The sequence below is a fragment of the Harpia harpyja genome, chromosome 2, assembly GCF_026419915.1.
Source record: "Harpia harpyja isolate bHarHar1 chromosome 2, bHarHar1 primary haplotype, whole genome shotgun sequence".
In the NCBI taxonomy this organism is placed as follows: Eukaryota; Metazoa; Chordata; class Aves; order Accipitriformes; family Accipitridae; genus Harpia; species Harpia harpyja.
Window position 1 is genome coordinate 71,536,733 of NC_068941.1, and position 25,916 is coordinate 71,562,648.

The 25,916-nt window shown below is 36.1% G+C and overlaps 1 protein-coding gene across 16 annotated transcripts in view; it reads left to right on the forward strand.

Moving 5' to 3' along the window:
- Positions 1 to 25,916, forward strand: part of KCNIP4 (potassium voltage-gated channel interacting protein 4) — a 474,029-nt gene that overhangs the window by 362,135 nt on the left and 85,978 nt on the right. Inside the window, exon 1 of one of the 16 annotated variants that reach the window (XM_052780357.1) lies at positions 12,090 to 12,195. The exons of the other annotated variants lie outside the window; for them this stretch is intronic. The gene's annotated coding sequence lies outside the window, so the exon portion shown is untranslated. Of the gene's footprint in view, positions 1 to 12,089; positions 12,196 to 25,916 lie in introns of those variants that run through there. 16 annotated transcript variants of the gene reach the window in all.

Consider the following 25,916-nt stretch of genomic DNA (forward strand, 5'->3'; position numbering starts at 1 on the left):
GATATGGGGAAAGACAAATGCTGAAAAATTCTCTATTGTTTCATACTTTTCTGAGAAAAAGAACCCCCAAAAGCAAGGGAGTTTTCTCCTTGTCTACATGTGGCTGATAAGAATTACCTGAATTTGGATGTCCTACCCGTGCACTGGTGGCTGTGCTACAAGTCCAGCTTCCAGCAGACTCTCCTGTAGTGCTCCCTCTCCTGTATCGCCTCTCTCAGCCAAATGGGATGCAATGTAGCATAACTCTACGATAAACAGAAAGATAAGGAATATACCACACAGCAGTACATGTCCCCTTGCCTCTTCTCGGCAGCTGCTTATAGCACCCGATTAGGATCTGCTATCAGTAAGCTGTTCAGTTTTCACATGGTGAAATGTCCACTTTCTGCTTGTCTTTTTTTCTTTTCCGGAGACACTTGTAGGATCAAGGGAAGTACTTTCTTCTGAGTAAGCCAGTATCACCTGCCTCAAAAAATTCTGTTCATGGATGCTGATATCCCAGTGCCAATTCATGGCATCAAGGTGCATAGTAGTGTTAGGCTTCCTATGATCGTCAGTGAATCTTTCACACCAGAAATGACAACCAATGATTCCTTCAGCATCAAATATATTAGCAGCTGTGCACATAGACTGTTTATTTGCTGGATGTGGCTAGATGAAAGGTGCAAAGGTTCAAACATTACCTTTTCAGAAGCATAATTCTTCCCCTCAGAGGTGAATTGCCATTTTTCTTTGGGCGTTTCCCCAATTCTCTTTGTAAATCTTGACAGACATTCTGGACTCAAGGTCACTATAGGGAAGTCGGTCTATAGAAGCATCTATAGATTACACAACAGAGATCAGTTACTTCAGACCAAATGCAAAACTGCATCAAGTTGCTGCTTTAAATCCAATCTCAGATTGATGTAAAAATTGAGGTGTGAATTTCAATATGCTCATTTATAAGCATTTGTCTTCTTGGACGTGTATCTTTCTGTATGCTTATGTTGGGTGCAAGACAGGCTGAAACTTGCTGAAACTTGTAACCGTCTGTTACATCTAGCTCAGGGTTGTTGAAGATGTTCTATTTACTCTTCACCTTCCCTCAAAAACTAGGCTCTTCCAGGCTTGGGAGCATGATTTTGTTTGGGAAGCACCATCTTGACTAACTTTCTTATGTAAGAAGACTGTAATCTTAACACAATTTTATTGAAACTGAAGATTTTGTTTTGGTTTGCTTTTTTACTTTAGTGGCTTTCCTACCTGGACCTAATGATAAGATGCACAAATGACTTACAAATGTAAAGTAATGTGCTCAATAAAGAAGAGCAAAAATCATTCTTTCATGTCAAAATCAGGGAAATCACGCATCAGCCTAAAGACTTGCTTTTACCAAACTATGAATTAAATGGGACAATTTACTTAAAAGTTTCAAGGAAGGTCTTATTGATTTATTGAGATCTTTTCATCAACTACTTCCCATGGACTTCTCCAGATGTTTTTTAACATCCAGAACATCTGAACCACTGAGGAATAGGTAATTTTAGATCCATACCAGTCTGAATTCAAAGTTTAGTCCTGGCTGTGTGAAAAGTAGAGAGAAATATTTAAGAGATTTGAAAACACTGATAGAAACAGGACGACTTCTGTAAGGACAACTTATGTGTTGTCTTTTCACCTGAGAGTTCACAGAAGGATCAGGCATGAATTTTCTGGACTGCTTAGATAAAACATTTCCTTTTAGTATGCACTCACCCGCTGTACTAAAACTTTACTCTCTGGCTCAGGATCACACCGTATATTTGCATCCTAACTTGGGGAGGGCTCCTTTTGGCCACGTTCCTCTGCGAGAACCCTTCCCTTTAGTCATTGGATATTCCACTTGGACTTTTATCTTCCTAGTCTTGATTTTTTTTTTTTTTTTTTCAAGAAAACGTTCTTAGTGATAGTCATTTTAGCCTGAGGGATTGACTATTTGCAAGCAGGTAGGGTAGCTTCTCCTTTTATTTGTCTTTGCAAAGATATAGTTACTTTTGAGCATCATTTGAAATTTCAAGAGATCCTGAGTATTCATGTTAAGCAGATCATTCATCTGAAGATATCTAGGTTTTTACCACTTTTGCCTCCATACTAGATCAGATGGCCCTTTCTCAGGATCATTTTATTGTCATTGTTCAAGTACATTATAAATACCTGTGTTGAGTACAAACACATTTGAATAGCAAACAGAGTAAAATATATTTGAATTAGCACTCAGAGAAGAAAAACAGAGTACTAGGTTTTATCAGGAAGTACTACGTGTATGAACCGCGACCAACGCTCCATCTAACTGTTACAGAATACTAAAATGAATGAATTCTTTATCAACAAAGGGGATCAGAAGATAAAGGAAAAATCACACAGAAAACAGTCAGTACTCAATCATAACAGCCATTGCTGGCCAAAATTACATATCTTTTGAAAGGGAGGGAGGTACTTTCTCACAGAATATGGAGACAACCACCCAAAATAAAGGTAGGTAACACATATTTGATACCCGTAGCAAAGCCTGTATCTAACCAGCGTGCATCCCAGGACATGGATACCAGGAGCTTCCTACAGAATACCCTGCTTAGGTGTTTTCTTTCAGCACTCTGCCACTGCTTCAGACTCAGGCTGTTTTTAAAATGTAGTTCCACATAAAATAATTCATTCTAAGATGACAGAGATTTGGTATGACAAAGTGTGCTTCTGAAAAATAACTGCACTTAGTCAGCTGAGTATAGGTGAGGAGAGAAAAGCATTGCCTAATCATTAATGTACTCTAGGGCTGATAATCTGGAAGGCTTTACTGTTAGAATATGATATTTGAAAAGACATAAATAATCATTGCCTAAAGTGACATTATAGAACAAGATTAAATATGCACAATGATGGAATAAAGCCATCCATAATAGTGCACTGATGTAGAAATAACGTAGTCACCTTTGGTCTTTTGACTTCTTAAATTATTTGTTCCACGGTTGACACAGTTTTTGAGCAGAATTCTCTGACCTTTGATATTAATGAGACATGGGAGATATACAGTGAATTTTGTAGGGATTTATGTATCTTATTACATGCAGACCTATATGGAACATCAAGACTTACAAAGCAGTTGAATCTGTTCCATGTAATGTGAAAATAATAACATAATTTAAAGACATTATGCTATAATTTCATTGTCTAGTACGCATTTTAACTCAGAATAAAAATTCTAATGTAATTACCTTTGGGAAAAATTGCAAAAGCAGCCATAAAGCTAGTTTTGCAGTCTCATTTGGACACTTAATGCTGTATAACTGCTTCATGTTACTATAGCAGTATAAAGAAGCACAAAATGGACTGTTCCGTTTACAGAAATGTAGTATACCCTCCCAAAGTCTGTAGTCCATGAACTTTTAGAAAAAGCGCAACAGTAGATTGAGTGCATGTGTGTATGCATGTGTGTACATTTGTTTAAGAGAGAGAAATAATCTAAAATTAAGAATTTGTGTACCAAATTTTAAAATGAAGTAACTTTTAATGGTTATGGTATCCCAAGGGGACAACTGTATAATGGAAGGCCTGACATAGGTGCAAGTAGGTCACTTTTAATGTTTTTAAAAAAAAGTTATCATTACTGATCAATTCATTATTTGTCTGTAAAATATGTTACTGCTGAATAGTCTGTATTTCCATATTAAAATGGCAGGCTATTGTGCAGTTTAATTATTTTATATTTGCTTGTAAGTAGATGGATGGATTCCATATGTGCATTTTACCTCATTTTTGGATATGTACATAGATAAACAGACCTTGAATATTTCTGATAGATATCTGTCCATATTTTGGGTGCATTTTCAGCCTTCCACTAATCACTTAAGAAAGAATGAGTTAGGTCATATAAATCAAATAATTGTTCAGACAACAGGACTTTTGAAATTTAGAAGGAGGGATATCGATCAAAGTTCACTGAATGAGTCAAACCAAGATGAAGTGCAACAGTTCAGTGACTGTTTCATGATACTCCCAAAGGTGGTTTGTTCCTTGCTGATAAAACTGCTGGGTTTGGAGTGGGAAAGTGAAATTAGAGGAACTAGAGGGAGAGATGGTTGAGAAGCATGGGGAAAAAGAAGTCTAGTTTGCTTAGTGATCTATCACCAAATGAATAAGTAGCGAGGTAAGGAGGTCCTCAAAAATTTTTTAAAATAAAATAGCATAATTAGAAAAGTAAATAGAAAGGCTTATGAGTTTCAGTGAATTAGATTTTTATATGTTGTGTTAATCATGTTATATTCGAGCATGTACTTCTGCATAAGGAGAGTAAATGTAGCATTCCATGCTCAAAAAAAGAGTATTATATTTCCCTGTAAACTAATGGGGAAGGTGGAACACCTTACTGAGTTGTGATTCTCCAGATACCCACAGTAACAGAAGGACTGGTTTCAGCCTAGCTATATCTGAAAAATGCAGCCATAATGTTTAACTTACGTACTAGCAGTTTGATCTATATCCTTCTTGCACTGTAAATTCTTTAGATTCCTTTGTTTCTCAGTAAAAGATGGAGTTCTAGATTCTACACATCATCATGAAATTTGAGCTGAGGCAAACTGGGTGGGTCAGCATTTGTCCTGCAAAGTTATACTTATGAAGCAATAATCTGAATTCCTCCCTCTGAGATGGCAATAGAAGAGTATTCCACTTACTGTGAAATACCACTTCTGGTGAAAGATATCACCTTCAACAAGCAGTAGAGTAGTGGTATTGTTTACATTGAAATACATAGTGTTAGTTATTTTTTACAAGATATGTGTGATTATTATCTTTAGGCTATCAGCTAACCTGCATTCAGCCTCTCCCTATATTTCTTCTGTAGTTTGAGTTGTTTATAAGGTACTTCATTATTTCTCTGTCAATGTCAGATGGGTACCAATTATCAGCAACTACAATTACATAATTAAAAGAATCACAGTTAAATAGTAGGAAAGCTGGGTTGGCATTCAGGAACCCTCATTATGATTCCTTTACTTTGTGACCTTAGGAAATCTAGAAAGCAGTGAAAATTGTACTAGTTAACTCACTGGCTGTTGTGAGAGTAAGTAGATTAAAAGTTGCATCAGCTGCTAGAGTAGTGAGGCCATTTGAGTATTGCGAGACACACATTGACAGATCTCTTTTAATCTCACTGTCAAAACTAGGAGCCCAAGTTTAAAACTTGATCACAATGAGCAATAGAGTTATAAATAGCTTCAACCTGTTGAGACTTCTTAAACAAAAAAGGTGCTCTGAATCCAACCAGAAATGTGTTGGCATCAGTCAATACCCAAGACTTTATATTTTACTACGAATAGTATATACTTTCTGGTTGAGAAAGCAGCTAGTCTTATCTCAGATTCCAATAAAAAGCTGTTGTAAAATGAATTACAGTAAGATTTTTACTGTAGCATAGCAAGTATATTTGCTGTACTCCTATATACTTTCTTCAGTTATAAATGCTTATTACCTAGTCTTTTTAAGACAAACCTTGCTGTTTCTTCTTTGTTTATTATGAGCAATGTAATTTATTTGAACTCATGTATGTATGTATAGAGAGGCATACACTCCTTTGCAAGACATATAGCACATAGAATACACATATACACATATGCGATGAAATATATATGAAAAATAGTTTTAGATTTCAATTTGTGGTGTACTAAGTGCAAGTAGATGGATTTACAGTATTGCACAGACTGCAAATTAAAAAAAAATTCTTTGCTGATTTGTATTTCCTTTGGAATATTTCAAAATACAGGCCTTATTTCTCAACCTCTTATTCACGTGAATAGTCTTTTAATACAACATATTTGTAATATGAATACACTTTTAATTTCAGCACAAGATGCTATCTTGTTATTAAAGTGTGGAGATTTTCTACAGGATTCTGTTTTCCCAAACATAAGAAATAGAATTCATTTTCATTTAAACTTGTAAAATAAATTATAAATAATAACTCAAAGGAAATTTTTTATAGTTTAACACTGCAGATAGACTCTTCCTTGTTATATTTCAATAATGATGCACTGCAAATAAATGTTTCTTTGTTATATTTCAATAATAAGTAATATGATTTACATTGCTGAAAAAAAAATTTGTTTTCAGTTCTTTCTCCCTCTGGGCAATTTTTCATCCTCATTACTGAAGTCACTAAATGAAGCCCATTCAATTAACTCACATTAATTATTTTGGGATTGGATTCAGCCCCTGATCCTCAGGTATATCAGAAAACTGTAACTTTTCTACTTGCTTTTCTCAGATGAACAAGTCTAATGCATTGTACTATATACAGAGGTTATACTATATAACAGAGGTTATATGTGTCCATCACTTTATTGTCTCAGCAGAATACTGTGCATAAAATAGCACATTCCGAATATAGCCATCAACACAAAAGTATAGACTGTTTTGATAAAAGTAGAGAACTTCAAAGTAATACCAGTAAATGGCTGCTTCACTGTGTACCCTGTATTACCATGAATTTGTGCTTGTAGCTTTTTTCCAAATGAAGATGAAATTGCTGAAAATAGTGTTATTAAAAGCTTTTATTCAGATCTCTTTTATCTGTGCCAGGTTAAACACATATCTCATGGACAAATGCTTGAATAGAAGCATCTGAAAAGTCATGATTAAGTAAAATCCTTAGTAACAAATTCTTGCTTTTATGAATTTTACTAAACTGTGCAATTTTCTATTATTTGTATAACCAGAGACAGTAGTCACATCCATTCTATTCATTGTTATTTTAAAAATAAGAGAGTTTTCCCAAAGGCTTTACAGTTCAAGGACTGTTTCTATTTGTACTACTTCAGAAGCAGCCAGAGAGAAGGCTGGTGACTCAGGGAGCAGCAGTCTCATTTCTAGTTCTCTGCTGCTGTGAAGGAACAAGTAGCAGTAGGTCAATATTTATGGCAGCTCACCTTTTCTTCACTCTGCATGGCATCCTAATCAGGGACATCTGATGGGAGAGAGAGAGAGGAGATTCAATGCAATGCTTACATGAATCGAAAGCAGGACAGAGTGGGTCCCCAACTCTTCTCCAGAGTTGAGGAGGTGGCAAACAACCTAACATTTGCATGCAACAACATGCAAAGGCAAGTGGAGATTTTGTGTGTGCTATACACGTAGGTCACAGACAGACCCAGAGACATTGCAATGGAAGCACGTTTTGAATGCAGTGTTTAAGGAGGACTTAGAACTATCATGGGTTAATTTATTAAGAGAGTTAAACACCTAAGGAACTGCAAAGAAGGAATCACAGCAGGGTTTATTAAGGACCTGATGATGTTAGCAGTCTTTTAAGAGTAGTTAAGATTGAAGGACAATTACAGCAGACTTCACTGGCTCAGGGCAAGCAAGCTGTAGCTCTTGTTCATTTTTGCTCTTCTACTAAATGTCTGTATATGTACCTGTGCACAAGTATTTATGGCCACGCAGACAAAAACCAGAAGGAACTTGGCAGGGGGGAGCAGAACACCACCAAAAAAATTAAACTATTTAGGATTTTCTGTTGTTGCCATTTTCCCAGAGAATTATAGTTACTCTAATTTACTGTACTGGATGATAAGTGAATATTTGGAAAACAACTGCTTTCAAACAAAGGAGCCTATAGTTGGCAATGCGGGAGTATAAATAAAGATGCTCATGTTTTTAGAAGTGTTGAGCTATGAGAATTGTGGCAGATTTCAGAAGAAACTTTTCTGCAAATCAGGCCACCTCAATTCAAATTCCTAGGTATTTAGTTTAGACGCCTTCATTTGAAAATGCAGTTTAAGCACTGTTGGTTCTTCGCATGCTATTTACCCTCAGCAGAAAATCTTTTTCTTTTTTGATGGTTTTTAGAACTTCTAAGTTGTATGTATCTTCAGTGAGATGAATCCAGGCAGGTCTAAAGCATGCCCTGGTGCTTAATTTATCCAGGTTTTGGTGGTTTGGTGTGGAGTGCAGCAGGCTCGGATGGCCAGGAAGCTGCCTGGAAAGTGCATTAAACTACTTCACACTGAGAAAACACTTTTTATAGACTTGTTTTTTGAATAATCTCCCTCATTCTTATTTCAATAAAGACTAGTCTTACCCTGCAGGCAGTAAGAAGCGTTGTTTAACACCAAGTGATTCACAATGTATTACTGCTGTACTACACAGTTGCACATTTCTGAGAAAAAATGAACTTAATAGTAGTTTTATTACTTTAATCCTATTATAATTGAATTCATAAATTAGAGCATTGCTTCTGCTGTGGAATGCATTTGAGAATGGTTAAGAGAGTCTAATTCTAAAAATGAATGGAAAAAACTCCCATGTTGTCTCTACTTGGATATTTTAAAAGATAAATAATATCATTCATATTTTCTATTGCTTTCTTTGCAGTTGTGGTGGTCTTGCAAAATATTTCCTGAGTTGAAAGCTTAGTTCCTAAAAAAAATTATATAGAGGATTTTTGCTATAAGTCTTTCTGGCTCATTATGAAAAGGAGAAAGGAAGAGTAAGTTAGTAAGTTAGAACTGAGGTTTTGTTTATTTTCCTTTAGCAGTTATGGAGAGAAACAGAAAATGCAAGCTTTTCACAGAACTAAAACTCAGGAATTCATGGAGGTGGTAGGAATGTGTATTGACAGAATATGGTAGTTTCACCATATTTAATGTTTTCTGATTATCTTATTTAATATCTGTTTTAATATTTGATAAATACTTTATATTTAAATCATGTTTTTCATTCTCAAACCTTGCAAGAATAGCAGAAGAAAAAAAAGGAGGAAATGAAAGGAATTAATTTCAAATCTCTAGATTCCTATCCCAAATGTATTCCTTTAATATAAATTTATCCTCTAGTCATCCTAAGTAGTTAGCACTTTTCAAGACGAGACTACGGACACTTAAAAGCAGACAGAAGTACCAAACTCTCTTTAAGCTGCGTTCCAAAAAAACTCAATGGTGGGCAGTTCCTAATGGAGAACATTTATGTGAGAACTCACCTCTTTGAAATTTTCACCCATATCTGTCTGCCTAAATATAATAGTAGGGAGGAAAGCTCTTTGAAAATAATTATACTAAGCTTGTACAGAAGTTAAGCCACAGATAACTGTTTAAGACCTCAAAGTAAATAAAAAATTAGATGTCTATAGTGCCTGAACTTCACGTTCTTCTATAAAGACCTGAATTGCACTCTGATTTTTCCTATAGTTCTATATGTGTATGACTCCTCACACATTTTTTTTCCAATTAATAAACTTCCCATTTCTGAAACATTGCTTTATGATGACAACAGAGAGCAACCCAAGTAATTTGTATGTATAGTAATTTCATGACAATTAAAATGAGTTCCTGGCTGGTATGCTTTGGGGAATTCATTAATATTCCTTGAATTACCATATGTTTAAACGTGTAAATGTCCATCAGGTACATGAAATGAATCATGTAACATGATATTTTTAACAAATTAAGGGGGGCATATTCTATAAGTAATGAAGAATGCAAATGTACTGTGTATTTATTTTCTGTAGTACTATGATTATGTTCTTGCAATAGATGTTGGGATTTTCCAAGAAGCTATCTATTTCTGCAAATAATGTTTTATTTTAGTTGCAAATTTCTCCTACCCCCCAAAATGCTAGTATGTCATCATAGTTTTGGCTAGCAATCAGCTACTTTAGCTTGTTTTGTGGAAGATTAGCTGACACTAAATGCTCAATAACTGTATTCCATTTAATGTCTGTCAGTTCTTTGTATGTTTGACACCAATCAGGTGTTTGTCATTCAACAGAAGGATAGAAGATAGAAAGTATCTTTGAAAGTGCTATTTTAAATTAGAATTGAAAGCTTAGACATTTCTTTTCAGTCACTACAGCTGTCATCCTACGATTCTCAGAAATGCCATGTTAGTCAATTGCAAACAAGAGGTGGGTGCGAACAACCTCTGAGTAGCTTGGTGATAACTTATTTCTTGTCCTCTATGTAAAGCAACATATTAAAGGCTACATTGTTTTACTAAAGTGAGAGTTGAAATTAATTTCAAAAAAATGCATTTCTTGATGTCATGGTAGAAGATGGTGTTTTAATTTAATCAATAAATAGAAGTAGCATTTTTTGATGCTACATATTTTAATGTGTTTCCTTACTCTCCTTAAAAGTAGTAGGACATTAAAAAATAAATAGCAAAAATGAATTCAAAGGTTTGTGATTTACAACTGTTCCTTGAAGGGACAGATTCTTGAGAAAGGCTGGGCTGGGATTAACTGAAGTGATTCTCCTTCAAAATTATTGTGCCTATATGATAAGATACTGGATTATGAAGGTATGAAGGTGTGGTATGCAGTGAAAGTGTAATAGGCTTAAAGGGGGAAAGCAGGACTCAGTGAGTGCATGTATGTCAAAGACATCACATGACAGTGCCATAGTTTATGACCGTACTTCAATGATCTATTTAAAATGTAGAAGTTGAGTCAAAACGATCTGAAGATTGCTTGCAGAGCCCTTTAATGGTGATTTATTTTGTTGCCGTACATTGTAATAAAGAATAACAAATGCTTCCTGGAGCAAGAATGATCTAAGTAACATAAATGTTAGCCACCAAGGTAATATTTGTCCACAAATTCCTGAAATGCCACTAGGGACTCTAATTAAAAAGTATCACATAAAAAGGAGAAAAGAAACTATGACTAATTATTAATCTCCAGAACTAAGTTGATTTAATTAGTTGAAGAATAAAGGTCATTGTCAAAGCTAACTGAAAAGGTACAACTTCTGTCAATATTTTTTGGATTAGACGTTTCTGTTTTCTCTAAGCATTGGGTACTGCAGAGTGCTGCTGCCTCATCTTCCTACAGCTGTTCACTGGCTGGATCTACAAGGCATCTTTGTACCCATTTTAAGCTATATCTTACCACACTTTAACCTTTAGTCTAATACTGGCTCCATATGACAAACAGCCAACCAGGCCACCGACCAGTGAGCTGGGGGTACAACAGTGCCCGGGAGGTGTGCGGGATATGTTGCTCTGGAGACAGATAACCTCTTTACTCCCCTTTTCCTATATGCATTTAAAATAAAATATATTCAACGCCATGTAACACTTCAGCACCAAAGCAAATTTCAGACAGCACAGACTGTTAGGAATAATATTTTCAGTGTAATCAAAATGAACTTTAGGTTAAAAAACCTAGCGCTTATTATTCCTTCTGCAACATTATTTTAAATTAGGTTAATACACACTGAGGCATTTTACCTGTCACATTCAAATGAAGGCAGTGAACCATATGCTAGTTATTTTTCTGAATAGCTATTTCATGTAAAAGCTATTTTCAACAAGAAAGCACAGTTGTGATAGTTCACAGCGTACATTCATGATGTATAGCTACTTGGGGCCTGTCCTGCGTTTTCTGCCAATTCCCATTTCCCCATGAAGAACCTTTGATGATAATTTTCATTGTTAAAGACACCAGGAGTTTAGAATACAGAAGAAATGCAGAATGAGTCCTTCTTCTTGTTATCAGCAAAACAATAATCTTCAGATAATATGAATAAATGACTGTTTTTCAGAGTATAAAGGTCAGCTTCTACCTGTCTGTTTTTTACAGAGTGAAAGTGTCCACTTGCTACTGTTAGTTTAATAAGACCTATTAATAATGAAAAACTTTTTTGTGAGGAGAAAAAAAAAATGAAATGTCAAAGGATTTTCAGTCTCCTTTTCAGATGTTGCACAAAATTGCATTGTGAAACTGAGACATTTATTGCTGTAAAATATTAATTGCCTTTTGGTTTTGATTTTGTTTTTCATTTTGTTTTGTTTTTTACTAGCACATGTATAGTAATTGAAAGACATCTTTGGTTTAAGCAGATCCCTTAGGCAGACTGCTCTGTCACAGTGGCCGACTATTATAATAGCTGTGAAGAAATCTACCTTTCTGGGCAATTCATTTGTAGTAAAATCACCTCTTGGCTTCTGCTGCAACCTTTAATCTTTCCTGGGTCACAGGCTAGCAGAGAAAAATAGCTTAGCAAAGGTAATTGGTTTTGCTAGACTGCTAGCTGGAACGGAGGCTGTCACGCAGACTGTCGGCCATGCAGAGTATGGGCCACCGAGCGCCGCGGTCCAAGAGCAACAGCTGTCAGTTCCCGTTGATGGGGACAGGTTGGACATCATCCTCCCCCTAAATTGCCAGAGTGAAAGTTTGCAGAGAGCAAGGTGAGCAAATCGGCTCTAGTCCTTTCTCAGGAGTCAGTGGCAGGCTGTCGGAGCTGGGCCACCTGGGGAGGGCACAGCCCTACCGAACCCTCCGCGGGACGCTCTCTTCTGCAGTTCCTTTCCCAGGGGAGGAATGGCCTGGAGAGCTGCCTTACGTGTGTCCTGGAAGCAGCCAGCCAGTCTGGCGAATAACTGAATCTTACTCCCTGCCTCTCTGTGGAAGACATTACTTACTTTTTCCGTCAGGCTTTGTTACAAATTTGACCTCTTTCAACTGACTTGACTCCCGTTGTCCGCTTAGCTCTTTTAATCATTTTCCGTTCCCCTGTCAGTCGTCTCCAGTAATGCAAACAGAATTTCTACTTTTACAATTCCTTCTCCCTCATCCCCCTAAAATGCACCTTAATTAACGTTAATATTTTCACGCTTGCCTTCATACTTTTAAAAATGAGGCCTAAAGGTGGAAAGTGAGTGTCAAGTGCCACTGAATGCAGCGTTGCAAGGCAGTGTAAAGCAGTTCCCATTTCAGACTACTGGAGAGCTAAACCTTAATATAGTCTGAAATATGTGTAGAGGCAAAAAAAAAAAATATATGCTAGAAACATCAGGTGAAGACTTTCAAGAATCATTTTGGATCTCTTACACTTTTACAGATTTTAGAAAAGTAAATTCTTGCTGTGCTGATTTCTCTACAGTGGTCCCCCCAAAATGGATGTTTCTCATACTTGACTAATGTGTTGTATAAATTAATTGGTTATTGCATGTAGCAAAGATATATTCCATGAAGGTTAACATATAAGGAAAGTGAAGCACTTCTGCTCCTCTTCAGCATCAATCATTTTTGAAGGAATTTGCTTATAGTTTCTGCATGACACAGCACCAGGCTATTTGGAGAAGGCTCCAAAAATTTCTGCATGTTGTAACTCTATTGATTTGTGTTCCCTGGGTTTGCTGACTACAATTCATCTATGTGTTCAGTCTGTAGTAGTTCGAATGCTAAGCAAAAATTGCTGTTATATTTACTGTCCTGCTGCTAAATGCCCAGCCATCTTATGGGTTTGGTTTACCAAAGTAAATGATGAGATTAACCAGTGTTAGTAACTTTGGATGGCAAAACCTCCGTAGAAACCACTTGTCCCTGGAACCGTGGAATTCTTCCAGCCAAACAAATGATCGTTTGGGATGCTAAGCTTTCTCCTGACATTCCCAGTTTGATGGACCAAAACCCTTGAAAGGCCATGAAACTCAAGCTCTTCAAGGAAAAATGCACATTTTTGTCTTTTTACATGTTGTGGGGAACTTCCCACAATATCTACAAAACCAAGTAGAGAGTAAGCCAGATGTGGGATCATTTTTCCTTATTTTTCCTTATTGGGGAAAAAAAGCCCACCCCTTCTTTAAAAATTAGTTTCAAACCACCTCTTTCCTTTTAAAAAAAAAAAAAAAGATATTTTTTCAATGTAAATAACTACTTATTAATAAAAGAACTTGCAATGGATAATCACTTGGGCAAGATTTGGAGGGGCAACTATTTTCAGTTTTACTTTTCATGCACTTGTAAATTCTTTCATGTTAAATTTTTTTCTTAGTGCTTCTGCGTACATTTTGGTTTGACAGGTATACTCTAAGCAAATTAATTCTTTAAATTCTTAAATTTAGATCCACATTTAAAATTTTAAATATGTGTTTCTTACTGTGGCTGAAAAATGAAAAAAAAGCAAAATGTGAACTTTTTTCTGTGAAGGAAGGTGTTCTGTATGGAGTATAGCACTCATAGGGAAGCAGTGTTCTGTCAGTTGGTCTGTTATTCAGAGTTGTCTCTGTGGGGATTTCTAACAGCCTGAAAATACAGATAAGAATGGTGAAAAATGAGGTTTGGCTCTCCGACAAATTTAATCCGCATCAAATTTTCACTATTTGAGTAGAATATGAAATATTAGATTGCTCTTACATCCTCTGTAATATTTCCTAATACAAAGAATAAGAAACCTAACACAGAAAAAAATAAGATCTAATTTAAAACTGATTATTTATTACTTATGTACTTTTGACTGTTTACTTATACTGGACTAGGGACTGCAAAAGTCTGTGTAGTTTAGTTCCCTTTTTGTTCAGTCCATCTGGAATCAGGAAGTCAGTACAACCTCACAGTATAGCCTATTTGTGTTAAAGGACTTGAAGGAAGATTTTTTTTCATAGCCAAAATTTTTCTTCTCTCAACAGAGATACAGGTAAGCATAAATGCATAAAACCTGGCTTAATATATAATGACTGAAATACTTGAATGATTGGTATAATCAGGACATAAAGTAAATTTTCACAGGATTTCTTTTCAGTTCACAGGCCAAAACTGTTCTGGAGCTGGAATCTAATTTAGATCATATTTTAAAAATCTATTTCTAAGCTTTCCTGCAGGGTTTCTATTTAACATTTTCCAATCCAGGTTCTTTTCACTGTTGATTAGTTTTTTCAATGTCTTCCTATTGTCTTCTAACTTCAGATTCTCAAATTACTACTTCAACCAGTCCAGCTCTTGTCCCTGGAGCATTTAATTTGGGAAGACCTTTCCTTCACGTTACCTAGATTTTATTCCCTACTCTCAGTTCGGTTGCCTGTGTGCAGGCAACTGCTGACAAAATCCTGTGCATCCTTGGCTTCCTTGCATTCCAAACCTTTGAACAAAGGGAATTTAACAATAAAATTGTGACAATTTCTACTGTGTTTTTGTGAACTACAGTTTCAAAGATTTACAATTGTGGCCAAATTTTAGTAGATTTTAAAGGGGAGTCCAAAGGTCCGTTCAAGTAATGGGCAACTGCCTGCTAAATTTCAAGTCCCGGTTTCAAAGATGACATAGCCTGACAAAGGTCTTCAGGAACATTTTAAGTCAGGAGAACAAAGTGTATTTTCCTAGCAATGGGAATGACAGCAATGCTTCTCCACAGAGCAGGGGAAATGATGGAAAAATCTTAGTTCAAACACCTCTGGATTTGTAAAATTAGAGTCATAACCGAAAACAGGATATCAGAATGGGAATAATAACAACTGTAGCTTTGTCATACATGAATGTGCAAGTTAACTGGTCTGCTTTTATGTATAACACAACAACTAACTTGTGTGCACAGGGGCAATATCAGGAAAATTACTTCTTTCCCTTTCTCACCCATCTCCTATCCTTCCTATGGAAGAGACCTCATGTAGTACTTGGACTGTTATCTACTGTTTGTCACAGCACTGTTTCCAAACCTCCCCATGTACTACAGTCCAAAGGAAATGATTAAGTATGCTGCATTGAAAGCACATACAAATGTGTTTTTCAAGGTTATCTAAGAGTTTGTTGAGCTGTAACCCTTTTAATTTATTCAATACTTTATTTTCTTATTAGGAAACTGCACAGTCTTCTACTGTAAAGTCATGTTGGACTTTGTGCTCATTTGAAAAATGAATAATTAAAGTTGCTGTCCAAAGCACAAATATCCAGCTTCATTTAAGTACTGATGGAGATGGAGGTACTGGTAATGGGACAGATACAACTAAATTTTCTAATTTATTTATAAGTGTTTCTTATTGAAAAAATTATTCAAGAAAATTTACAATATTGTATGATTATATGTGGTGCCACGTTGACCATCTCCATAAATAACACAGATAATTGAATATGTTATACAAGCTATTTTATATGAACACTTATAACACAGACACCAACAAATTGGAAAGTAATATATTTTACAAGTTCCTCTTTGAGAAAGGCCAGAAGAAATGGATTGATTTAGCAAGAAGCAAACTTTTTCCTTAGAATCAATTCCTGTTTTTTTATAAGATAAATGGTGAAAATACTGTACAAAGTGCTGAGAGGAAAAGGGATATGAACTATTCTCCTGAAGCAGTTTACAACTACATTTTTCAAGCTTGGAGGTTACTCTAGCTACAGCTGCCAAGGTAGAAGTTATCTTGACTGTCAGGCTTTCGGTTGTTTTCCAAAAAGAAGATTTTATCAGTAATATTTGTCAGTGAGCCAGAGAAGGCTCATCTGTTTGAGAGAGAAATCAGTTACCCTCGCTCAGGGTCAACTAAACTTTGGAATTTGCCTGCAGCTGAAGGTCCAAACTTAATTTACGGAAAGCTTTTTATCAAGCTTTAGAGTATGAGGCCATAATAACTTCTTGTATTTAGATCCTTTATGGTAAACAAGTAGATGTTCACCCCTGTCCAGCTTTCCAATGACAGTAAATTCTAACTTTTCTGCTCATGAGGTTCCTGCTTACAGTGAAAAATTGGTACCTTAGTTATTTCTAAATATATTTCCATACATTACAGGAATCAGTCTAAATAAGAGTTATCACCATGACTAGGGTTTATGTTAACCTCTCAGCTTTGTGAACTCGGTCTGTTCTGTAAATGTCTTTTACGGTTTCAATGACGGGTGTTAAACTTTGAGAAAGTGTTAGAAAGAGAGTGATGTAGAGAGATATATTGCCTTATTTTCCAGTTTCGTTCTTCTTGTCTATGTAAAAAAATGTTGATCAGGGAGAAAGGCTGGATGTCAGACTGACATTTTCAGTTGAGACCACAGTAAACCAAACAAGAAAATACATGTGATTTTCTGATCAGTGTTTATAAAAATATTGTGCTTGAACTTTTACTTCCAAATAAGACCGTAGCTTTGTCTGTCCTCAAAACTGTAACATAGGCTTTCCCATGGCGCAAGTGTTGGTAATAACATGTCTCAAATGTGACTTAGACCCTTTGTAGGGGCTTGAAACTCTTCAGCTGACCCTTACCTTTCTAAAGAGATTATTTACAAAGAATTTGGTGCTGCAGGGTGCTAGACACATTTCTTCTCTCCGGGAAAACAATTACAGAAATGTGTAAATTGAAAGACAATTATTTCCATTAAAGTCTGTACAGTTACAAATCAGTTGAATGAACTGTGCTTAAACTTAGACAAAAAGTTAGAATAGCATCACAGTAATTAGAGCTCAGCAGGGTCAAATATATGGTTAGTCATTAGACCTAATTTATGGTGTTGTCTTGGGTTTATCTTGAAAACTATCAGTGATAAAGATGACAGGTATAAAGTGAAGAGTGAAAATCAACAACTTGGAGACGACTTGTTATTCGTATGTAGTTTCACTGTATTATGGCACAAAAAATTAGGGAAGATTGCAAGACACTTTAATTATAAAAAAAGCTCTTACTTAAACTAGGTCTGATGTTGCTTCCAATGTACCCAGAAATGTACATTAGTCATCATTATAAAATCAACCTTTCCCAACAATTACCACAGAGTGATACATGGATACTGCAGTTGTTTCATGGACGCACAAAAGCCTTTGCTCTGCAAACCATACATTCTGTTGCTGAGTTGGAAAACATAAATAAATCCTGCAGACCTCTGAGCACTTGGCTGTGCTAGAGATGAGGTAGCGGCTGGATTGCTCTGGAAATTTATGAGTCTCCAACAAACCGTGTTAAAAATGTACTATATGAATATGCAGAGTCAGAGTCGCTCTGCCACAGTAAAAATCAAATTAGGCAATGGTATTATTGTGGGTTAGTATTGTGCTGTTGCTGGTACAGAAATGGTATCTAACTCATAGATGATTCCTCCTATTAGAGAATGTAATAAAATATTCAGGCCCTGTACAGCTGCGTTCTGTGGGGCTCGAGAGAAAAGGAAGAAGTGCTTCCAGAACAGTTCCTGGGTGTTTTGTGAGCTGCTCTGATAGCCTAAGTGCTTAGGAAGAAGTATTTTCACCTGTGGAAAAGGCATGAGCAATTACTAGATGTTTCCGAAGTGCTATTGTGTCATGAGTTCTGAAGATTTTCTTCTACTGTACTTTTTTCTGCTTCTAAACTTTCCTTCTCAGTGCAACCAATTGTTACTTCTGGAAGGTTCTTAGAAATCCCTCACCACAAAAATTACTTGCAGCATTTGGTTGCACTAAAAGGCTTAACGACAATAATCATGGTTTCATAAATACAGGGATAAATAAAAGAATGTGTACAAATATATATATTCCAGTTTAATGGAAGTTCACTGAAAATAATAGCTATTTTTCCTTCTACTCTATCAAAAATATCACTCTGGTATTTGTGGTATTGTCACTAACACTTTTCACAACCTCAGAACTTCATGACAACGTCACGTCAGTCTGTGCCAAAGGGACCTTCTGTCTAGATAAGGTTTTACTCCATTTCATGTTCTTGGCAGACCAAAAATCCTTTTTTCTTAAAACTTGACTAAACACAGTTCCATCTGGTGGGACTGGGAAAGGCCATGTGCACACCATTTCTTAGTTCTCAGCAGCTGAGCACAATTGTTGGAATCAGATGCTGATAATCTCATATTTGGCAGAACCTTAAGCAGCTCTGGCATCTTCAACAACAGATTCTTCAAGGACATGAATCTGTCTTACCACATTTGGTTTTATTTTTTTTTCCTTTAATTGCATCAGAATTGCTATAGGCAGCTTGAAGGCTTAGCTTTCCAATAATTTTTCCTTTAATAGTGTAAATTGTAAATCACCCACTTTTTTACTTCTCTGTTGTTTTATTCATCTTATGAACTACTCTTTATAAGCTTAATTTTACAAATCACAGATAAAACTCCTTTCATTATTATAATGGAATAATCCAAATTAACTTGGAATTTTATGAGGCAGGAGTATATAAATGAAACATTATTTTCAGACTGAATTGTAGATAAAAGGCAAAAAAAACCACCCAAAGAAAATGTAAACTTGCTGTAATTAGTCATCCCCCATGGCTTTGTATTTTTGTGTCACTATATTGGCATTTGCTTCTGTTAAAAATTTTTTTAAGAAGAAAATACAGATATGGGAATGACATAATCCTTTCTCACATTTAGAAATTCCAAAGATTACATTCAAACCCCTGAAAGGGGTTCTCTTTCCTACAAAGGCACTTGTGTTCTGGATAGACAAATAACCCTTCTGCAATGGAAGCAGAACCCCACAAAGCTCTGCTGTAAGTGCCAGGCTGGCTGGCATTTTGCATACACTTGACTTTTTTATGGGAAACTCCTCTGAACAACTGTCTTTTCCCAAGATTCCATCCCAAACTTATCACAGACAATCTAGTCTGTCTAGTATTTATTCTTAAGCTTTTTTTTTTTCTTTTTTTACCATTTTTCAGCACACCATGCTAAAATTGTATCCCATTACTCTGGCAAATTGATTACATATTCCAAAAGCCATTACTAAAATTGTATCAGATCTTATCATGTGTTTCTTATCATTTACACAGGTCTTCTTCCACATGGCAATATGTACTTTTAAGAACATAAAAATGTTCTTTGATATCAGTATTTAGTTAGTAGCCTTGGTCTTTTGCAATACTCCCTGTTCAGCTGCCTATCAGAGATATCACAGTACTATATTCTCACAAAATTTCAGATTGTTCACCATAAGGATTTGCAGGTCACATCTACTTTTCAGACTTGTTAAATCTATTTTTCACTGAGCATCAATTATATTTCTTGTTCTATTTAAAAGTAAAATAACTGACAATGTAAAGTATTTTCAATATTTTGCCTGGTTCTCTGGAAAACACAGTTTCTTTAACAGTTTATTACAGAATATTCTATTAATCTTAATATCTGTTAGGTTCAGGACTTCTTGATGCTACCCTATGTAGTGATGCAATAATATGGAATTTATCATCTCTACTTGCATAGGTTGTGTCACTTTTCCTGTTGGGCTGATTTTATTGTTTATTCATACATTTATCCATAAATTTAAACAAACCTTTGTACTAAAACATTGACATAAAGCTTCCTCTCTCCCCCTGTTCTGTAACATGAGATGAACACTCTACTCCCCCTCTGAACCTCTATGAGTTAAAATTAGAGATAAAGTTATTGGTAAAGCCTAGTATGTTCTCCATTTCTGGCACAGAAATGCCTTCCCTCTTCTACCATAAACTTCAACTTTCTGTTTCCGTCTAAAAATATTTTCCCAAGGCTCTTCCTTCAGGTCATCTCTTTTAAACTTGAAGTTGTCTGAAGTCTTCTTGACATCCCTCAATACAGTGGAAACTGTGGTCCATGTTACTGGTCCTTCCTTTGATCTCTGGTAGTTGTGTCGGAGAGTTTTATAGATTGACAGCCTTCTCAGATATTGCTGTATTAATAAGGATTTTATCTGTGGCCACTGAGAAACCTTCAGCAGCTGCGTTTTAATTTCTTCACACATCTCTGAACTCTTGTTTTAAATTATCTCAGTCATTTCATTTTATGTCTGTGAGCAATTTCATTTTTGTTCTATCTTAGTCTAATAGGAATTGTCATTTCGAATTTCTCTTCTTTATCTCATGCCAGCTTTGTTGTCTACTGTCAGATCAGCAATATTCTAGTTTTTTGCTGGCTTTAGATGATGGGGGGGATTTGGGGGGGGGTTTGTTTGGGAATTTTTTCTGCTAGTATAGTGGTAAAGATACATAGGGCTCACATAAATTCTAATACCCTGTTAAATTGCTGAGGATGTACACCAGGTTCCAGGGTGTGGTAGGAACAAAACATGAGGCAGATTTCTACTGCCAGTTCTATACCCTCCTCCCAAGAAGAAAATTGCAAATATTGTCTCTCTTGACTTCTTTACTGAGCTGTGCGTGCCATTGTGTGCACCATTTGGGACTTTAAAATACATCTACCAAGTTAACTGCATTCCTCAGTAAAATGTAGTTATAGAGTTTTTCTTTGCTTATATTTTTTTCTCCTCCTGCTGTCTTTCATTCTGAGATCCTCACTGGCTTTATTGGTATTTCTATTGACTGGCAGGTGCCTATTGACTTGATTTTCCAATGTGTTCATCTCTGCAATCCTTGCTTTAAAAAGATAGGTACAGCAGACAAATGGAGTGTGGTTTATTATTCTTATGTATATATATTATAAGACACAATAAGTTACGATTCACGAAGACCATTTTCAAAGTCCATGACAATGTAAGGAATTTAACCTTTATTTCCCAGTGCTTGGGATACCAGTTCCTACTGGTCACAGAAGCAATCAAGAGTATTCTGTATTAGTGTCATTTCTGGCACATCTGTTATGCTTTGTAGATTTTTCTTTATGTCTGTTTTATGTGTTTCCATGGCTTATGTCCTGATGCCAGAGCAGAGCAGATTCCCTGTAGTTTGTATTGTGCTCCATTTACATCTGACTGGTAAAGAGCAGAATTACTCTGAGTGTATGGTTCATTGGGACAGAAGCTTTTCAGTCAATGCCTGAAGCACACTGAATCTCTGAAACATCAAAGTAGGTGGTACAATAAAAACTGGGAGAAAACCTATGTCAAGCTGGAATAGTAAGTAATGACAATGGGAGGAGAGGTTGGGAAGTTGAGCTGTGTAATTAAGCAGTATCTTATGCTTGCTGTATGAAGCTGAGATTACGGACATAGGAGTAATGTGTAATGTGTTACTGTGAGTCACTGGTTCTTTGGTAAATATGCATGTGCATATTTTACTACATTATATGTTCAAGGAAATATGAGATGATTATCTCTTTTTTAATAGTGTAAGGATTTGAACAGAAAGCCTCCCCTAATGAGGACAGATAGGAGCACATCTGTCTTTGGTAGATAGACATGCTTCATATTACCGCTAATGCAAGAAATAGAGTGGGGTGCTGAACTCCAAAAAAATGTGAGAACTGAACTGTAACTCTTGAGGACTTCTTTTACTAAGGAGTTCATTCATTACTAACAAAACCACTAAGCTAAACTGGTCATATTAATTGCAGAAAAATAAACTCAATGTTAGTTAAACATGATGTGGGATGTGTGTAAGGGACACGGTCTTTATTATCTTTTCAACAGGTTTACATCATGTGCCTTTTCCTAACAAGGCATTTGAAGTATTTTCCCTAGCTAAAAGGAAAAACTGTTTAGATGAACAAATTGTCAATTATAACAGGAAAGCTACAGCTTCAAAGTCTAATTTCTGTCCAAAGAAAGAGCCAAAAAGTTCCTCTTAAACTGTCAGTTCAGCTAACAAGCAATCAAAAGGCTAAAGGCTGAGTATAGCATATGCATTTTTGACTGAAATGTAGCCACAGTGTACATACAGCTGTCAAAAACAGCCAGTGGAAAAAAAGTATGCAAATTTATTAAATATAAATAAGAACAGTCACAAAAAAGCTCAAATCCTTTGTTGTTTGCTGTTCACTTTTTCTGGTATTTCCTCGGAACTCTATATACCCGCAAAGATATTTAAATGGTATCACTTCACATGAGTATTTTAACCCATAAAACTCTTAGTTAAAGATTTTTACAATCAGTAGATTATTTTGCCAAAGCGTATTTTTTGGCCAAACCATAACCTAACCCTGCAATTTAGTGAAGTTCACTGAAAAGTGCTAAAGGATTTGTGAGTGTTGCGAGGTGCTAACTGGGCAATAAACCCCAAGGAACCAAGACTGAAGTAGGACTTCAGTCCTGACACATTCTCACAGAGGCTTCCTTCCCAGAACTCTTCTGGAGCACCTGCATTGCACCAGAGATATGGTAAAGCCTTGCCCCAGTTTCTCTCCCAAACCTCTGCAATTCACCAAAGTTCATAATTAAAATGACTTTAAAATGAAGGTACATGTTCTAGGTCACAATAATTACCATGGTGATTTAGGGAATATGCCTATGTATAATTTCTCAGCTCACTTTGAGAATACAAACTCTGTACTTGTATCTGTGTCAGACTGAAAACTCCATTTCCACTCCATTTTCTATCTCCATTTTGGAAAAAGAGCTAACAGAGGGCAGTCAAGCTTCAATTATCCTTATTTACATGAAAGTATTTTTTTAACAATTTTGAGTGTTGCCACAGGTGATCTTTGATCATCTGAGAAAGGTATCAGACATCATCTGATGAACGTGCATGCAAGTTGTAAAAGGTATTTTCTGATCTGGTGTTTTGCAGAGAGGGATAGTAGATGAGAGATTTTGTCGCTCCTTCCTCCTCACACTTTTGCCCTGCACCAGCGTGGGTCCCTCCCATGATCTGCAGCTCCAGCTTGGTCTCTCCACCGGCTGCAGCTTACTGCAGGAAATATCCTCCTGCTCTGGCGTGGGGTTCTCTGCACTGCAGAGGGGGCCCTGCAGCCCCCCTGCTGCTACAAAAACCTTGCCACTTAAACCAAATACAAGTAGGAATAAAAAACCAGATATATTCTTTGTCACTGAATCCCATAGACTCAAAGGTAACAGCCATATAATCTTTTCTGCTGTTTAATCAAGCATTAACCTTGAAGCTAGGTATGTTCTTGCCCCTACTAGTGCTATTGAAGGACTCCAGGTTCATGGTAGCTGAAAATCTTATGTTAGTTTCCAGCTTAACAGTATTTGCAGTCATTTCATACCCATTTGTGCCAATATTATTCTTTGGATTAAATAGTGTTATTTCCAGTTCTCAAGTTTGCATTTTTGCTATATTTGCAGGCAAGAGCCGTATCCTTTCTTGGCATTGCATTCACTAAGCTAAACAAGCTTCAAGTCATCCTGGGAATTTTTGTCTTCATCTATTCCAACTTCAGTTCATCTTTCACAAACATGATTGAGCAGAATCTTGCATGGTATACTGAGTGTGTCTCCCTAATGCCAAAGACTCAGTGTTTCCTGGCAGTAATGGAAAAACTTTCTTTGAAGCATTTTAGGCATCTTTGTCGTGGCCACTTTGGTTTGGTAGTTGATGGCTATTGTATACTCAAATAATACATGTAGATCTTTACTTTCTCTGTCATTTCAAAATAAGGAGATCCTTTGTCCAGTTCACCTTTCCTGCTATTAAGATATTTAGCCCATTCCTGCTTATTGTGCCAAAGTCTTTTATGAAACCTGTGTTATTTTGGTATTAATATTTGGTACAAGGGTATTGTACCTTGTACCAGTAGCAATATTTGGTACTGATGTGAATATCTGTGAAAGAGAGAAATTTGACCATTAAAAGAGGTGAAAGAATTACTGTAGCAAAAATTTGTGATGGGCAGATAAGAAGAGAAATAAATATAACTAAACATCCCTGATAGACAGGGCGCTCTGTTAAACTGTGATAATTTCTAGGTAAGAAGGAAGTTGGAGAAACTCAGTTGAGTAAGCTAGTTGTTGAGTGAGTGCAGTATTTCTAAGTAAACTGTAAAGAAGTATTTTTTTACTGGTTAAATGTCTTAATACTGGTAATAAAAACAAATAAAGCAAAGCATCACATACCCCCTTCCTCGCATACTGAGCTGTTCTTTTCTTGGATGACCTTTGTGGGCTCCAGTAAAACTGATGTGTTCATCTTTTGTGCCTGACAAGAAAACAACCTTAAGAACAAAGAAAGAGAGGATTGCTTCCACCTGGAGATCTCAGAAACATCCTGGCATGTTGTTGTTGTTATAAACGTGGCTGTAAACTACCAAGATGATAACCACAGCATGGCAGTCACATATATGGCTTTCATCTATTTTTATCCTCCAAATTTGCTCCCCTTTCTTTTTCGTGTTTCCATGGCAACAGCCATTAGTGACAGTGCCGCAGGTGTTTTTTATGCCAGAACTTCTTAGGACTGTTAGTTGACCAAATCCATGCACCTGTAGCTTTTTCATTAACACTTAAGTTATTCGTATTTTCTAGCCTGCTGGAAAAAACCCATGCAATTGATTTGATATTTGAAGCAAATACATGGGCTGCCACCCAAATCTCAATGCACCTAACTATGCCTGAACAATGTGTCTATTAGCTATTTAAAGTTACGAGAATTCATGGACTGGATATAGTATGAAACTCATGAAATACACAAACTTCTTCCATTCAGTTAAGTTTTCCTTTAAAATTGAGATTTATAATTTCTGTTGTTTAGTTCTCAAAATTGTAAAATAAGGATGACAATAATTTATGTAACCTCTGCCTGAAAATAGCTCAAGCCCTGTGCATTTTCAGCTTTGGTTGTTGATAAGTATAGTAATTTGCTTTGTATGCAGAAAAGCAGAGGCTTAGGGGTGAATGGTTTTAGTGCTTTTCAATTCTGAATGCCTCATCTTCTTGGGGTGTCCATTTTGTGTAACACACCAGGAGTGATTTTTGATAGTAAAATTTTAATGCACATCATACAGCTCCCACAGATGCTGGTTTGCAATATTTTGTTTTGCTTTGTTTCTGCATATTTACTGCCCAGATGATTTACGATTTCTTAGATCGCAAGGGCCACGTTGTGGGTGAAATTAGTTTTTTCTCAAGAAATATTATTCCTTCTAAAGGAACAGAGAGTTGTTGTAATTATCTCAGAGCTCTGAAAAGCTTGAAGTTGCAGAGACATGTTGATTCAAGAAATTTATCACTTTAGGGCTCTGTCTGACATATACTGACTAGGAAGAACTTATTAACAGAAATAGTGATCATCCCACCATGAAAATGTTCATCTCGGTATGTGACTTCTGGTAGTGTTAGCTCAGATACCTTTATTTCTTTTAATTCTCAGCTAGATGTTGTAGGGAACAGTCTGTCCTGCAGAATAAGGTGAAGAATCAGTCTCGTTCTAGTGTAGAATAGATACCACTAGAATATGAATATAAGCATACGATTCACACCTAATATAGCCTGTAACTTTGTCTTTAGTACTAAATGGTCATTAATGCCTTTAAAAGGATTGTTAGGGTGCCATTTCACAATATGCTACATCTGATCTAACTGTGAACTACATACACCAAAGCAAAGATCCCATCAAGA